Source organism: Panulirus ornatus, chromosome 13 (assembly GCF_036320965.1).
Source record: "Panulirus ornatus isolate Po-2019 chromosome 13, ASM3632096v1, whole genome shotgun sequence".
NCBI classification, from domain to species: domain Eukaryota; kingdom Metazoa; phylum Arthropoda; class Malacostraca; order Decapoda; family Palinuridae; genus Panulirus; species Panulirus ornatus.
The window spans coordinates 7007018-7023559 of record NC_092236.1 but is presented as its reverse complement, the minus strand read 5'-3'; the positions used below and the strand labels follow the sequence as shown (position 1 = coordinate 7023559).

The window sequence follows — 16542 nt, the reverse complement described above, 5'->3', positions numbered from 1 at the left end:
TGCTACGAAAGTAGCTAGGGATAAAAGTAGTAGCTGTGTAAGGAAAAATGTAGCTTGGGATCTAAAGTAGTTCGAATAAGAGATTAACCAAAGGGGAAAAGTAGTTGAAAAATATAAATGTATCCCATTTAAGAACAAAAGAAAAGTAGCTTAGGATAAAAGAAATGCTCTTAAAAAGTAACAAGATAGAAAAGTAGCGTTTTTCTGGAAGCAAAAGTAGCCTGGGATGAACACAAAAAATGATGTCAGGTTGGCGGAACATGGCCCTCGGCCCAGCTGGCTGCGGGGGGGAACGTCCGCGTTGCAACTGGAATATGTATCGCCGACCGTGACCTTTGACCTCTTGACCTCTCGATTGAGAGTAATCGCCATTTCACCACAAACAATGCATTAATAAACTTGCATGACTGTTGAGTATTCCTAATTGGTGATATCGGACTGCACACACTCACGCACACACACACACACACACACACACACACACACACACAGACAGACAGACAGACAGACACACACACACACACACACACACACACACACACACACACACACACACAACTTGTACTAGGGTTTACGGGACGAAATTAAGACCTGATCGTGTTTTGAATGAGTCACTGATAAGAGATACTTTGGGTTCATGTTATCGATCATGAACTATTGTGTTTCCACATGACTGACAGTTGGCCAAGGGGGAAGTTGCTGTGTGTGTGTGTGTGTGTGTGTGTGTGTGTGTGTGTGTGTGCGACACATGAAGAAGGTACAAGGACGTAGTACGGGTACATAAGGCCGGTACAGTAGGCATGGTCCGAATTACATACAGTTTAGTACCCACCGTTGCTCGCATTAGATGGAATACATGACAGAGATACATACCAGAAGACCTTAGGGTTTGTAATGAGGTTGTCTGCCAGTACAATGGTACAAACGGTGGTATGTAAATGTACCTTACCACTGATGGTACGTGAGAACTGTCCAGATGTTACTCGGCGTTTGTATCACAAGTTCGTCATAAGGCAAAAAGAATATGAATAAGTCTTTCATCTTGATGAATGGTAGACATCATTACGCACATTTTTCTAATAAGTAATCTTATAAACATAGGGTATTCAAGTTCACAGTAATTTGCTCAAGTTAAACTAATATTTCATATGTAGAGTGGTACACTAAGTGGAGGAATAACATGTCAGTGGGACGCCACTTAAGAACGGTTGGGAACCACTGGTACAGAAGGACAAGAACAACTTAGATTTTATCTTAAATAGATGGAGAGAGGACAGCAGAGCAGAAGGGTCGTCATTACTCAGCATAAGAGAAACACAGCAATGAAGGAACATCATATAGAGATCATGAACATGAGTTATAACATCCCCAACAACTGAAGGTAGCCTCGATCTCGGGACCTGAGATGACCCGGGGTTAACTCACCCAGTGACACATATCCATCTTCTTAGAGACGTTCATTGAAATCATTTCTTTAATCTGTATCTTATTCTCGTACTGGTATCTGTTGTGTGGCTGGTAAATCGGTCTTCCGTTCCCTTGTGAGGGTTGTGTGTGTTTCTGAGGAGGTTAGCTGAGAAGGTTAGCGCCATACACACACACACACACACACACACACACACACACACACACACACACATTGTACATGTTTCTATTGACACCCCGATCCTCACTATCTGGGATACTTACGGTGGTTTCACTTTAAACACGGAATTGGTGAGGTTAATAAAGAGTTACGAATCACGGTAACGTCGTTAGTGAAAAAGTAAATCAACTGACGGATTAGGGTTGCTTGAGCCCAATCGTCTGATTCCATCTTGTTCTTGTGTCTTGGTTGAGGTTGTGAGTCACCGCAGGGATGGTAGGAGGGACATTCTAGTCGTAAAGACGACAGTTTGGTTGTCTATGAGTGTGGCAGTTCCCCGTGATCTGTCACATCACCAGCGGCTAATCAGGCACCCCCCCCCCGTGACTTTCCATGAGAGCAGGAGGCAAAGTCATGTCTTGTCACCATGACCTGACCTCTCACGTCAGCAGCAGATGCTGTCATGACTTGTATCCCCAATGACAGGTCGGGAAACATCAGATAACATTACAGCCCGAAGTTCCAAGAGCCATCATGATCAGTGGACTCCTCTGGCACCATCTCATGATCATGAGGGGAGTGTCGGACAAGGGTGTCGTAATGTTCATGGGAGGCTAATGCTTCATGTCTGTGTCAGTTGCCAGGCAAACTTTAATGAGTACACATCCTAGAAAATGTGCTTTCAGACGCACGTCATCAAACATACATACTCACAAATCACTCACAATTTCTTTCTTTTGCATTAATCCTACTTTTCAAAACCAACCCAAACTAACTAGGTGATCCTTGTATCTGTTTCTTTCCGCAGTCCACTTGTAGCTCCCATGTAATTGATCCACCCTCCCACACGGAGCATCGAACCCTCCCACGTCCCCTGGATTATATCAGTGGATCGTCCACGTCGCCTACCGTCATCCTGGCCCTTCAGTTTCTCTGCTGTCTTGAGCCTCGCTTCTCTTCCATATGTCAATGGTTCCCCCATACTCGTCTCCTTCCTCAGTTTCAGAGAGACTTCTCCTTTTTCGCAAAAACCTAAACGACCAGTTTTTCTCTGGTGTCTGTTGGTCCCTCTAGGGCCTGAGACCACAGCGGCAGCAGTGATTCAGGTCTCTAGTATCAAAGACGGTTTCTAAAGGCTCTCGCGTCTCTGGCCTCACTCCACACTGGTGGGTTGGACGCACCGCTCTCCACCCAGGGGAAGAGAACTGTTTTTCCTGCGACACAGATCCTGTGAGATCCCTGCCCACCGTGTTGTTCTGAATATTGACTACCTCAGTCCAGACTCCCGTGTTCTGCCCTAGTCCAGACCTTTGTGGTCTACCCTGGTCCATCCCCCCATTCCCCCTGTTCTCTCCCGATCCAGACACCCCCTCCCCCTCCTCCCATGCTTCGCCCTAGTCCAGACCTTCGCGCTTGAAACTTCTCGTCATAAGACGGTGATTGCTTGGGCACCGATGCACGACTAAGGTACCGTTTCAACGTTTCAACACTCAGTCATTGTTGTACCTCTAAGGTGCATGTGTAAGACTGAGGTACGGTTGTACCACGGAGATACATGTGTGAGATAGGTACAGTTGTACCACTGAGGTACCTGTCTAAAACCGAGGTACAGCTGTATCTCTGAGGTACGGTGGGACCTGTGGCTGAATATTTAGCTGAGAACATCGACGTGTCCTTTGACGCGCCTCTCAAGACTACCTATCGCCACTCCTCCCCCAGCAGGAGTTTGAACTATTGATAATCAGTCGTGGAGTAGAGTGAGGGGAGGCTGTGGCACGGATGATAGTTCCTAGTTCCTCAAGTAGGAAGAGTCAGGTCTCTCTCGCGGCTGCTGGCTCTCGATGCAGCCTCTTCACGTGTGGTTTCGCTATTGATTGTCCAAGATGAGCGGTGGTGACGGGGCAACGCGGCGGGGCATCGTCTCCATGATGTACACTGCCTCTCATTTTACATCTGCTGGGAAGGTATGACCACAATTTACAGTGGCATAGAGACTGTAAGATGAGCGGACGTAAAGCAGGGCTTTCGGTGGCGTTCCCTGGGTCCAGCTACCGCAATTCCAGGCAGAGGAATGAATGTGTCGGAGATAAAAGGAGGCACACAAAGGTCACAGAATCACCGGTAGTTCGTGGGAAATATGAGCCGCCTTGCTCAAGGGGTTAATTACTCGTCTGCTTATTATCAGTAGCACGCACAGCCCAGCCTCGATGTGGACTCCAGAGGAACTTATAAATCACAGTAGATTTATGAACTTTCTGGGTTACATAGGAAGAGGTTGTGTTGCCTCTTCTAACGGCCTTCAGTATCACAGAAAATAACCAGATACAAAGCTTACTCTTTCCATGTTGGAGCCTAACTAACCTGGGCCTAAGATGCCACATGCTTATTATTGTTTACTGGTGATGCTGATGTGAGGAATCTCCTGACTAACCAGACCGTGGTCGGTCATTAGGCGTTCATCTCGTCCGAATGGGTTCGCGAGATCCATCCTTCTTCACCTCGGTCATGTTGACGGTACTGTTTACTGCAACATCCGGGTTTTTCTAACCTAAAATCGTTCTCTTTCCCATCTCGTACCTGAACGTCGAAAAGTTAAAACATCGAAATTTCTGTTAGACTTGTACACATACAGAAGGTTTTGTGGTTTAGAATAGCTTCAATATAAAGTTTATCGCCAACCCATGGTGGTGTGTAGCTCCGGAAGGAGCGACAGGCGAAGCAATCAATATTGTATGATGAGTGGCTTCGGAATTCGGAAAGTCAATGGTTATCTTTAAATCCCAAAGCCATCACGAATTGGCAAGACCTATGACGTCGGTAGAAATGTTGGGTTCAAAGTCATCCACGAATCGTACGATAAACACCGTCTACTGCTGCTGAGACACTATAATATCCACTCCTACTGCTGCCTGCCCTGCGGCTGAGCACGGAGGATAAACATGTACGCGTACATTCTACTCTTGTTTATACACAACGCTGAAAGCCAGATGTTCCAGGAACTATACTATGAAAGATCCATTTCCTAGTCTAATTCATTATTGTTACAAAAAGTATTTCAGGTTGATAATAGTAACTACAACCTAATGAAAGGGAGAGGAGCAATGTTGAGCGACTGGTTGTAGTGTAAAGCCTGTTTGACTTGAGGAAGAGCGTCCCTTCAGGCCGGGGTGGTTGTAAGTCCAGCTAATAATAGATTAATTACGTAATGATAGTATCAGCTATCTAAACACGGCCTCTCCCCGACTGCCTCAGGTACTCTCTCTCTCTCTCTCTCTCTCTCTCTCTCTCTCTCTCTCTCTCTCTCTCTCTCTCTCTCTCTTGAAAATTAGACTCATTGGTGGTCATTCACTGATGGATCTCGGATTGACAACTAAACAGGCAGAGTCGTGGCAGGTATATATATATATATATATATATATATATATATATATATATATATATATATATATATATATATATATATATATGTGAGTGATTCAACACGGACGACGTGTGGTGGTGAACGCTATACGCGAGCCATGCCATTCAGACGAATTCTCGACGTAATTACGTATGACTAGTTAGGTAGTTTACTCTCGCTGACGTTATTACTGCATTAAGACGGCATGAACATATACCTAGTAGCCGTGTTTGTGATCGTGACGTAGAGGCTCACACTGAAATGCTAACAATGTGATTCGTTAGGGGTTTGCGAGATTTTGAATATATATATATATATATATATATATATATATATATATATATATATATATATATATATATATATATATATATACTGAAAACTGGAAGATACGTCTCCCATCATAATTGAGTGAGAATGTTTACATTTTCCGGTCGTACAATCTGCTGGCTATGGTATTATTTTCGTTGGTAACACCACCCTCCATTTTAAGACTTTTGTCTGTGGAATTCTCCACCACAAGGCTCATCCCTGCGTGCGTGCGTCAGGGGCATGTTCTGTAGTATGCACGGGATTTAGCGGGTATTTTACTCATGCCATCCACTTAACCGCTTCGATCGGCACGCGTCTCGGCCGTGACTAAACACTTCAGTAAAGTGCTCACCATCGCCCCAGGCTCTGAATAGAAGGTGATCAGGTCTTAATGGCTAGTGCGTGTGATTATCAAATAACTTAAGAGAGAATATTTCAAGTTGATAAATAACAAACCTGCATATCTTTTTTTTTTTTTTTAGGATACCAAGAATTTGTGGGTATTTTACATTCAAAAAGGATTTGCATAGCTGCCCTGTCACACTAAAATTAAATTTTGGCTGGATAGAATTGTTCATTGTGTCTGACTGAATATTAAGCTCTATGTCTTCTTTTTTTAAACTGTTGACAACATAGAATTCTCAGGCAGATCAGCTACCTATAATTTGAATGATTATGTTATGAATATGTTGTTACTTTCATTCTTGTATTGTGTAGGTTTACTATAAAATGTGCACCTCCAGGTTATTGATCCGGTTGTATTCCACTGGAATACTGACAAAATCATGTCAGTATAGACATGTACTGTTAGGTAGACTCGTATGAAGTTATGTGCTATAATTCTCCTTTTTCTTTGATAAGTTGAATATTTCAGAAACAAGTCGATACTTTGAATCTATCATGGGTGATTTTTCAAATTAAAGATTTTACTTGAAAAAAAAGTAATTCCGAGCAGACATCAATTACTGTACCAGTCGAAGTTTAGTGTAAAGTTGGAGGTGTTTAGCTTGGCCACACTTGAATGTCTGTACGTAAATTCAAGTCCATTGATTTTGTTATGAATCGAGTCAATTATGGTAATATATTGTGTTTTTGTTGTTTGGTTTAGGTGGCCCGACATTTGACACGCTGTTGACATTGTAATGTAAACAGTTACAGCAACTGACTTATTAATCCCTTATAGGACTAGAGCTTTAATATTCAAATTTAGGAATTTGATTATAGTTGTTGGAAGTTGTTTTGGTCGTGAGCATGGTAATTCATGAGATCACATTTGTATTCATGTAAATACTATTTTTGACCATAAACGAAAGTATATCTGTGTATCCATTTCTTGCCATTAACTGGGAGGCGAATGCAAGCAGGTGAACTGGACGTCTCTTAATTTGCCTGCTTGAGTAATTGAGGTTGGGGAACACAGTTCTGCAAACTGATTCTCTCAGACGCTGCTCATGTCTTTAATATCATTCATTTAAATGGTAGCAATGGTAATAACAGGCTATCTTTAACATCAAGTACATCCATTCTCGGTCCAATAACGACAAGCATTTCTCGTCCCGGCTCCGAACACACGCTCAGAACGGACTTCCAATTTCCAAAGTTAATTTTTTTTAATGTTTATGACATTTAGGTAACTAAAGTCGTATGTGCAAATCAACAAGTACTACTATAATTGCCAAATCTAGATTCATAAACAATAATGGATATGTAACACTTCCATTAAGACATACATACATATGATCCACAGAGGGAGTGAACCTACACTGAGAAGCGGATATCCTCTAAGATACAGGATGGGGAAGGGGAGGGGATATACCCCTGGCAGGCGGCCGGAGGAGCGCCTCAGTCAGTAGTGTTATGGCGGGTGGTGAGACCTGCTCGCGTGAGCTCCTCACTCAGGTTATTTTACGGGGCTGTTTATCGTTCCCATCCTGATGACACCGTATGATCGCATATCTAGTGTCTATATGGTGTTAATTTTCAACTCGTGTCGTTTGTGTGTTAACGTACTAAGATTTTGTGGAGTATTTCACGATTTGTGGTTCGGTGTTTGGTAGTCCAGCGGATTGAGTGTCCAAGAAAATGGTTGATACTCTGTCGCAAGACGTGTTATGTGCTTATTGTTCAATGTGATATTGCTGGTTGTATGCAGATGACTGCATTGACCGAACGTTTTGGACAACGGTGTTAAGGTAAGGTTGTTCTAATATTTACAGTAGTTATCTTTTATATATGTAGAATAGGTTGCACACTACATCAACTCTAAATCTTCGAATTACTAACTGTTCCTTATCCTTGCCCCTTAATCTGATAAAAGTCTGTGACGTATTGTTTGAAAGGTGCTTTAGACTGTTTATAGGTTATAGGGGGACGGGTCGGATGGTGGTGTGAAAGTTAGGGCCAGGCAGACTGCTACGCTCTCGCTGCTACGTGTTTGAAAGGTCACGTCTTCAGAACATGGTTTAATTAATGTCAGTAGAAAGGTTTTATACTTAAATTTTGAATAATATAATTCTTAAATGCGGACATTAAACATGTTTAAAAAGGTATATGAAAATGAAAGTTCAAGACATGAGGCCCCACAATTATAACACCCTTTACAGTACAAATAGGTAACTATACATACGCAAACCTGTTTACTTTTATTATTATTATTATTATTATTATTATTAGTAGTAGTAGTAGTAGTATTATTGTTATTATTTCATAAGACTATTGTAAGCCTAAATTCTACCTTGATATGTATTTCGTCTTCCAAGGGATGTAGTGGGCAGCAGAGCTCGGGAGGCGAAGGTACTGGGAGAGGCAGATGGAGGCAGGAATATTGAGGGGTATTAGATGGAGGCCACTTTAGCTAAACTTTGTTCTGACACTTGTTCTATCTTCCTGTGTTCAGCACGTATACTTGACCATGTCTACTTGTTTCCTCTTTACAACCTATGTTCACCATCTGTCTACTTTCGTTCACCACCGGTTAGCCAGTCATTTCGCCATCCTTGACAGTTTATTACCAGCTGTGTCGCTCATCAGCTTCGAGCCTACTTGGAAATTACCACCAGCTGCCAAACGGGCCCTTGGAAATTATTTCCACCGCGAGAGCTGTGTCCCTTACATTGGTCAGCAGTGGAGAAGTGTGCCCTAAAATTGTCACCAGCTGCGTGAGATGTAGCCCAGAATTATTAGCGGTCAAGAGATGTACCTTGAAATTATTATCTGTAGTGGCAGGTGCGTTGAAATTATCACCTGCTGGGAACTGTGCCATAGAATTATTACCTGCTGATAGTTACTAGACTGAAATATACTGTTAGTAGAGGGAGGGGGTCAGTAGAGGGCGAGGGGTTAAGATTGCTTTCAGTTGAGGAGTAACTTTTGATTATTGTCACTGGAGAGGGGTTAACTGAAAAAGTATTGTCAGCCGAAAGACGGTAACTTAAATGTTATAAGTCGACGAGGAAACCTTTAAATTCAATTACTTTCAGTTGAGAGCAGGGTTGCTTAAAACTGTTAGTCGACAATGATAACTTAAAACTGTTGTCTTTCGTGAGGGGTAACTGAAAATCGTTGTCACTCGAGATGAACTTAATTATGTTGCCAGTCGGGAGTGGCAACTCAAAATTGCCAGTCGAGAGGGCTAATTTAAAATTAATGCTGGTCGGTATGTATCTTTAAGATTTTATCAGCTTCGTGATGTACCTTAATATTGATAGAGTAAGTCATGTATCTTGCATCGCTTTCAATCTCTTCCCTTCTCTCTTTGGGTATCTGTGGACTTCTGCAACTGTGCTGTTGCACTCCCTGCAATGTCTTGCTGAAGGGTACACACACACACACATTTACACACATATATAATATAAAATATATATATATATATATATATATATATATATATATATATAAACAGAGAATTAGTTTGTGGTTGTACCATACAGTCCAGTATGTTGTCCAGTACATCATAGATTTCATTTTTGTAAAAAAATTTTCAAGAAAAACTAAGCATTCAGTTTATGCGTTCCTAATGGGCATGAACTTTGTTTTCATGGAGAAAAGGCCAGTCCTCGTGGTTACGTAAAGTCTTGATCCTGTTGGGCAGGATTAGGGAGGGTCTTTCTGTCCTTATAAAGAGCATCGTATAGTGTGCACCTAGCTTCAAGTGTTCTTTACATTTGGAATTAGTTAAGATTCTGGGTTTATCTGCTGAAGTGTTATTATCATATTTGTTACACAATACCCATGTCCTTGAAGCCGATGTTGTCACAACCGTAATTAGTAATACCTCACATGAATGGCCCGCCTAAATTTCCGATCTCATGATTGGCTGGAGGGAGTTGGCAGTTCGTCCGCATCAATCTTAGTTTTAATTAAGGTTGCAAATAACTTCTGGACATTTCGATAATAATCGCCTTCACTGGCTATTTATAGTGTTGTAAGTCAATTAGAAATGAAATACGTGGACTGGTAAATGCACGAGGAATGCTATAACTACCGGGATTTTATATAATACGTGGAAAGAACCACGAAAAGCATGGCACTGTTAGGTAACAAGGCATTGATGGACTACGCGTGGGGGGAGACTGATTGTCCAGATACGATTTTGGTCACTTTTCCAGGATCGCTCGCTCTCACCATTTCCTTGATACATACATCATTTCCTCTTCCTAAACCCATATCAAATTTGCAAACTTGTCCCCACCATGAAATGATTTAGACATTCCATGTACCACTTTCTCAGCACGTTCACATCCAACAACCTCTCATTTACATACGTCGATCAGCACATAATCCAGTAATGCCCGTTTATCCCTAACCCCACTCTCCCTTGTATACTTATGCATGCACCTTTTTTAAAACCATGTATTCCCGGTCACCGTTCTTCTTTCAGCACATATCTATAAAAAAAAAAAACTTTCCCTATTTTCATTCGAATCGGGAACCCTATGTCCTAATTATACCCTCAGTTGCCTCTTCACATTCAGATCCTTTATAACCTGGATTCGGTATCTTACATCAAAACTGCCAAAACGCTTTCTTTAGTTCCTCCCAAAATGCACTTCTTTTGTGTTCTCCCCCTTTCACTATGAAATGCAAAAACACTAACAGTCACCTACCTCTCGTAACATTTTCTCTCACACCCACATCAATCTTGGACTCGCTTCCTTACACTACTTGAATATGCTCCCACAGCTCCCTTTCCATCAGACTTCACCCCCTTGACATTCCCGAACTATTCTCCCTTTCTCTTTAACTTCGTTTTGCTCAAGCCATAAGATCCAGGTGTCTCGTCAAGCATAAACCATATACTCCTCCTCATCCTCATTACAGTACAACCAAACACGATAATAATAATAATGATTATAATAATAATAATTATGATAATAATAATAATAATAATAATGATAATAATAATAATTTATTGCATGAATTGAACCAAAGGATGCGTGCTTGCTTGTGTGTTTTATACATCTAAAAATTTGACCACAAAATTTATATTGTAATTTCTTTTTCTCATTATTGCTTATTTATATAGTTAAGGTTTGATTTCTTAAATCTTCATCACCTGCTCGATTTCCACCAATGTATCGAGAATTTATTAAAACTAAATATATATCTAACGTTGCACTTGGAGACGACTCTCTCCATTTCCGGCCCACTTCATGCGTAGATATGAAACACGATAGTCTGCTTATATAATTGAATTTAATTAATTTTAATGAAAACGACACATATCGTGACAAATTACTCCTGTTCGTGAAATATCAATACGTAAGATGTATATTTTTTTCGGATGGAGTTGCAGACAAGGGAAGGGAAGGAACGGTTGCCCATGCTCCACATGAGCGGGGGAGGATCACAAGCCTTGGGCCCGAGCTCTTGAACTCGACGTAGGCGACCTCACACCTTTGACTCTCCCGGCGTGCAGAACTTCACATGCCGGACTCCCCTGACGTAGGGACCTCCTGGGGTAGACTTTTGCAGTGAAGGATTCATTCGCATGGTGTTTGGAGACTTTCCTACGTACGTCTAGCAAAGGAAATAAGGTCTCTTTTATTATCGTAAAATACGCAAATGCTTTTGGACTTGGTGTAAAGACTCCACGCAAGACTCGTTCAGGACTCTGACGCCAAGGACCTCATCATCACAAGACTCTTTTTTTTTTACTGAAAATTCCCTGAATGTAGGACTGTTTCACGTCCTCCCATCGTAGGACTTCTGTGCCCGAGGCCACGGTCTCACTTGTCTTCCGTTTTCTCCTTCAGGAGAACAAGCCACGTTGTCGGTCCACTTTGTCGCTCGGATTCTCATATAGCTCCCCGGCGCCGTGGATGCTTATGGAACAGTCCTTACGCCCAGGGATATACTGTAGTTTTGACCCGTCAGGGACGCGCTGGAGCACTTGGGCATACGATACTATAGTGGGAAAGCTAGTATACTGGTCCGGTATTTTAGGAAGCGACAGACTACCTGACACAGGTACTCGCTCCTGCATACAGTATTCTTCAAAGTTTTTAATGAACGTTTCAAATGCTGTTCTTCCTCTGGTTTCCAGTGATTTGTCTGAACACGTCCCTGATAGCAAAATTGCTGAGGTATTACTAATAATCATTTTGATTTCCGGTGAAAGTCCAAAAAGTTTGATATTATCAACACGACGCCTAGAGGAATTGTGTAGTAAACACTGATCGTTGCGCAAACTGCCCCCGATATATTGGAGTGTCTGAAGACAGTGTTGGCTCACACTTCGTGAAGGTGTGTAGTGCAGGTAAACAGAAATGATGTTAGCGGAGACTTTTGTGCCGAGATTCATGTATAGGTTAACTTTAGTATCAGTTTAACCATTAGATGTGATGACCTGGTCTTTACATGGAGTATTTTGATTGTCGAGAGGTCTTGGCGATATCCTCTTATATGTCAAGGCATATCCATGATGGCAACAGCCATAACTCTCCACGAATAGTGACATATTACGCCGGTATGTCAGATTGTACCACCCCATTGAACACCACTCAGCAGTCAGGGCCTCTTGTACTACGGGAGAGGCGCCGTGGCTGCTCACCGCCACCGGTAGATGCCGCTTTCAGTGCAGGCCGTGTTGATCTCCACTTCATCTACCTCGCCCCTCTTTATGCTCTTGAGCACGGTGGCACGGCCTTTGGGTATGATAGAATGGTCTTTAACCTGACTTAAGAGTAAGTTCAAAGGTCACAACATCATACCCAAAGGTCGTACCGTCGTGCCCAAAGAGCTACGTGTTGTCGTGCTCAAGAGTTGTTAGGTAAATATATATCCTGTCACTAGATGACTAGTCGCTGTTCACATCCGCTTGGGATCATTAATGAGGTACAGTTACTGCAATAACGAGAAAGACTCACATGGAAGCCTCTTGCGAGTCCATAACGGTTACGTTAGAATCACTTACCTATTTCCTTGAAGTATAGTTAATTAGCGCGGAAGATATATAATTAACGTGGACTGATATATGATAATTCAGGTCAGTGTTATGAGGTCTTTATCAGGTGTTGGTAATGATGGGCGAGGAGGCGTCTGCGTGACGTCATCCGACCAGCTGGGCCTCGCTCCGGCCTCGCGTCTGGTAGGAACTTCTCCCGCCAAACTTGTTTCATTTTGCTGCCGCTAAAACCTGGCCCCCGCATAGAGGGAAAAGTTTGTCACAGAGATGAAACATTGATAATTAGACCCGGGATGATATGACCAGCAGGCTGATAAAAAGTTTTTAATGGAAAACTATACCAGGGGTGCCAACATCGTCGTCGGAGAAGCTTCCGGTACGAACCATCCAGGCCAGAGGAGGGTCTTGGGAGTTCAATAGGCCCAGATAGGGATCGGGAGGTATGTGTTCCGCTGGGATTTCCATAGGACGAAAGCCCTCAGAATATTACGAGATGTAACAGGTTAACGAGATGACGCAGTATAGTGCTTATTAACTTCATGGTGTCATTTAAGTTATTAATATCACTATCGTTATTAATGGGGAATAATGGTCAAGAGGGTGGTAGAATTTTTTGGTTGCCTCAAATAGGAAAGTAATGGTAGGGTAGGGCGGGTTGGCGCCCCCTGTGATACAGAGGATCTTTTTTCCCCGAGTAGATTTCAATTCTGATGAAACATCGGAATAAATGCAAGGTGTATGAACTAAAGGATCAGAGTTTTAGTGATGGAATCAGCGATTGGTATGATGTAACTTTATTGTGTTAATATCTCAGTTGGCATTATACTCGAGTGAAGTCAATTGGTTTTCATAAAATTTACTTTTGGAAGCAAATTACTCACCCATACAAACCATTGTGCGCATCAACAATCAGTAGAATATATGTAACTTTTAAACCAGTACATGTTTAAAGACCGTATGTTTAACACAATTACTTGTATACCCCATAATTTATATGTATTCTGTCTGTATTATCAGCCTTTGGTTGTTGTCTGTATCATATACCGTCAGGTCTTCATCATCATCATCATCATCATCATCATATTATTATTATTATTATTATCATTATCATTATTCATCGCTGGGGATAGGAGAGAAAGAATACTTCCCACGTATTCCCTGCGTGTCGTAGAAGGCGACTAAAAGGGGAGGGAGCGGGGGGCTGGAAATCCTTCCCTCTCCTTTTTTAATTTTCCAAAAGAGGAACAGAGAAGGGGCCAAGTGCGGATATTCCCTTAAAGGCTCCGTCGTCTGTTCTTAACGCTACCTCGCTAATGCGGGAAATGGCGAATAGCACGAAAAAACAAAATTATTATTATTATCATAGTACATTTACGCCCTTACCCTTAAGGGTCAGATCATGAGGCGTGGTCATCATACCCAAGGGTCGTACCGTCATGCTTAAGGGTTGATATGAAATAAAAGCTTAGGTCATACTTTTTTTTTTTTAAGTGCAGGAAAACCCTGACCCGGGCAGCCTGGGTACCGCTGGGGCTTGTGATTCAGAAACGTAAGTCAGTGCAGCAAAATTTTTGACCACATATTTTCTTTAGAGCAAATAAATATGGGTGTGCCAAATAGAGACAAAAAAAAAGCTGTTCTTAGAAAATGTAGTGACATTTTCAAGTGATGTGTTTCTCTCGCCACAGTATTAGCAATGGGAGGACTAGTAAATGCTGCAATCTTTACAATGGAGGTGCAAGTTGAGTTCCTTAATGGTCAGCTTTTAGAACCACTAGTCATGTTTTAATGGCGGTTCAGTGAGAGAGAGAGAGAGGGAGGGGGAGAGAGAGAGAGAGAGAGAGAGAGAGAGAGAGAGAGAGAGAGAGAGAGAGAGAGAGAGAGAGAGAGACGCAACCAACAGTATTCCTTCACGTCCGCACGTCTTTCCATTCATGAGAAGTCTTGAGAGCACGCGTAGTGTCCACCGGGAAAACTCGAGCCAGGGTCCGCGAAGTACGGCGGCAGACCAACGCGTGAGCCGAGCGGAGGATTGTGGAGGCCGAGCCGGGTCCCCCCCTCGTAGCTCCAGTGGTACTGGTCCTCTTTAATAAACAAGAGCAGAGAGAGAGAGAGAGAGAGAGAGAGAGAGAGAGAGAGAGAGAGAGAGAGAGAGAGAGAGAGAGAGAGTCTCCCACACACCCCTTAGTCCACATCACCACCACCACCATCACCCACTAACCCATTTCCACCACCGCCGCCCACCGCCAGGAGCCTATTTAGCGTGGTTGAGAGCAGGTGGGTCAGGTCGCCATGGTGAATGTGATCCTGCCAGTTGGATGTTTCAGGTCGTCTCGATGGGGTTGGGTGTACATAACGATGACGGATCGTAGCACTGTGATCTTTTGGGTCTAGTCTGGCAATGTGATCTTTTGTGTCTAGTCTGGCAATGTGACCTCTGGTGTCTGGTTTGGCACAGTGACCTTTGGTGTCCTGTCTGGCACTATGACCTTGGTGTCTAGTTTGGCACTGTGACCTCAGGTGTCCGGTCAGCAACCACGGGTAAGGTCCTGAGAGCCTTTATGTGCTGGTGCGAGTGTGTGTGTGTGTGTGTGGTGGTGGTCACCTAGAGTGTCGAACTGGAAGCAAACACGAAATGTAGGCAACCCAAGATTTACTGTACTTGTAAACGTATTTGTAAACAGTCATGGACTCTCTCTCTCTCTCTCTCTCTCTCTCTCTCTCTCTCTCTCTCTCTCTCTCTCTCTCTCTCTCTATCGCAGTTCAGGTGATTTTCATTACTGTCGAGAAGTTGCAGTAGTTACACCCTGTAGTAAAAAGCTCGCACGATGGGAGGAAAGGGGGTCGTTGTGTTGCGCCTTGAGCGTGACACAAAATGGCTCAGAGAACATATTGCCACGAAGGGTATATAATGAAGGTGAGGGATTTTTTAAGAGCAGAGAGGGAGACCAGCAAGAAAAATTTTGGCCGGATGTGTGATAGAGGAATGATGAAGTTTCCATCGCTAGAAATCTTTACGCTTCACAACCATCTGTTTTCCCCACTTACCTTATCTGACCAGGTTCTCTAGAGTCTTCACTACTAACCAACACTCAATAAAAAGAAAGTTGGCGAAACTGGTGGAGATGGCTGGCTTCCGCCTGACAGTGGTGGAGGAAGGTGGTGGAACCGGCGAGGGAAAGACTTGTCTGGTGGAGAATTTAACGAAGAAAGAAAATGCTGTGAATAGTACAGGTTGTGTGAGGGTATAATAATGAATATATATATATATATATATATATATATATATATATATATATATATATATATATATATATATATATATAATGAGACCTGCTTTACGGGTAGACGTATGTTTGTTTATGAGACTAAGAGAGTTTGGATGATGAACACCTCGTATACGATTTCCGTAATGCGTGGTAAACAGGGAAGTAATCAGAAATATTGCGAACATCAATGCGCGAGCGCGCTTGTGTGTTTGGGGGGCAGGGGGGGGAGGGGGGCAGAGAGGAGAGGCCTGCACGACCTGCGGGGTTGCGGGAGGCGACCTGCTCCCGGAGGCGGACGGTGGGCCGGCCCTGCCGCTACACGCGGGATAATTGGGAGAGAGCTTTTTCAGTGAGGACGAAAGTGAGAAACCTAGACACTCCATGAGAGTGGAAGACCGTGAGGAAGGAGGAGAGCGCGTGCACGACTCGATAGCAAGAAAGCAGGCGAGAGAGAGAGAGAGAGAGAGAGAGAGAGAGAGAGAGAGAGAGAGAGAGAGAGAGAGAGAGAGAGAGAGAGCAGGCGAGGGGAAGAGGAGGCTAGAATATTAGCCATGTAGATGGCGGGAGAGGG

The 16542-nt window shown here is 43.0% G+C and overlaps 1 protein-coding gene across 5 annotated transcripts in view; it reads left to right on the top strand.

The window, feature by feature from the left end:
* The window catches only part of RSG7 (Regulator of G-protein signaling 7), a 143841-nt gene that overhangs the window by 19137 nt on the left and 108162 nt on the right, over positions 1 to 16542 (top strand). For 2 of the 5 annotated variants that reach the window (XM_071668533.1, XM_071668532.1), the window contains exon 1: positions 7142 to 7489. The exons of the other annotated variants lie outside the window; for them this stretch is intronic. The gene's annotated coding sequence lies outside the window, so the exon portion shown is untranslated. Of the gene's footprint in view, positions 1 to 7141; positions 7490 to 16542 lie in introns of those variants that run through there. 5 annotated transcript variants of the gene reach the window in all.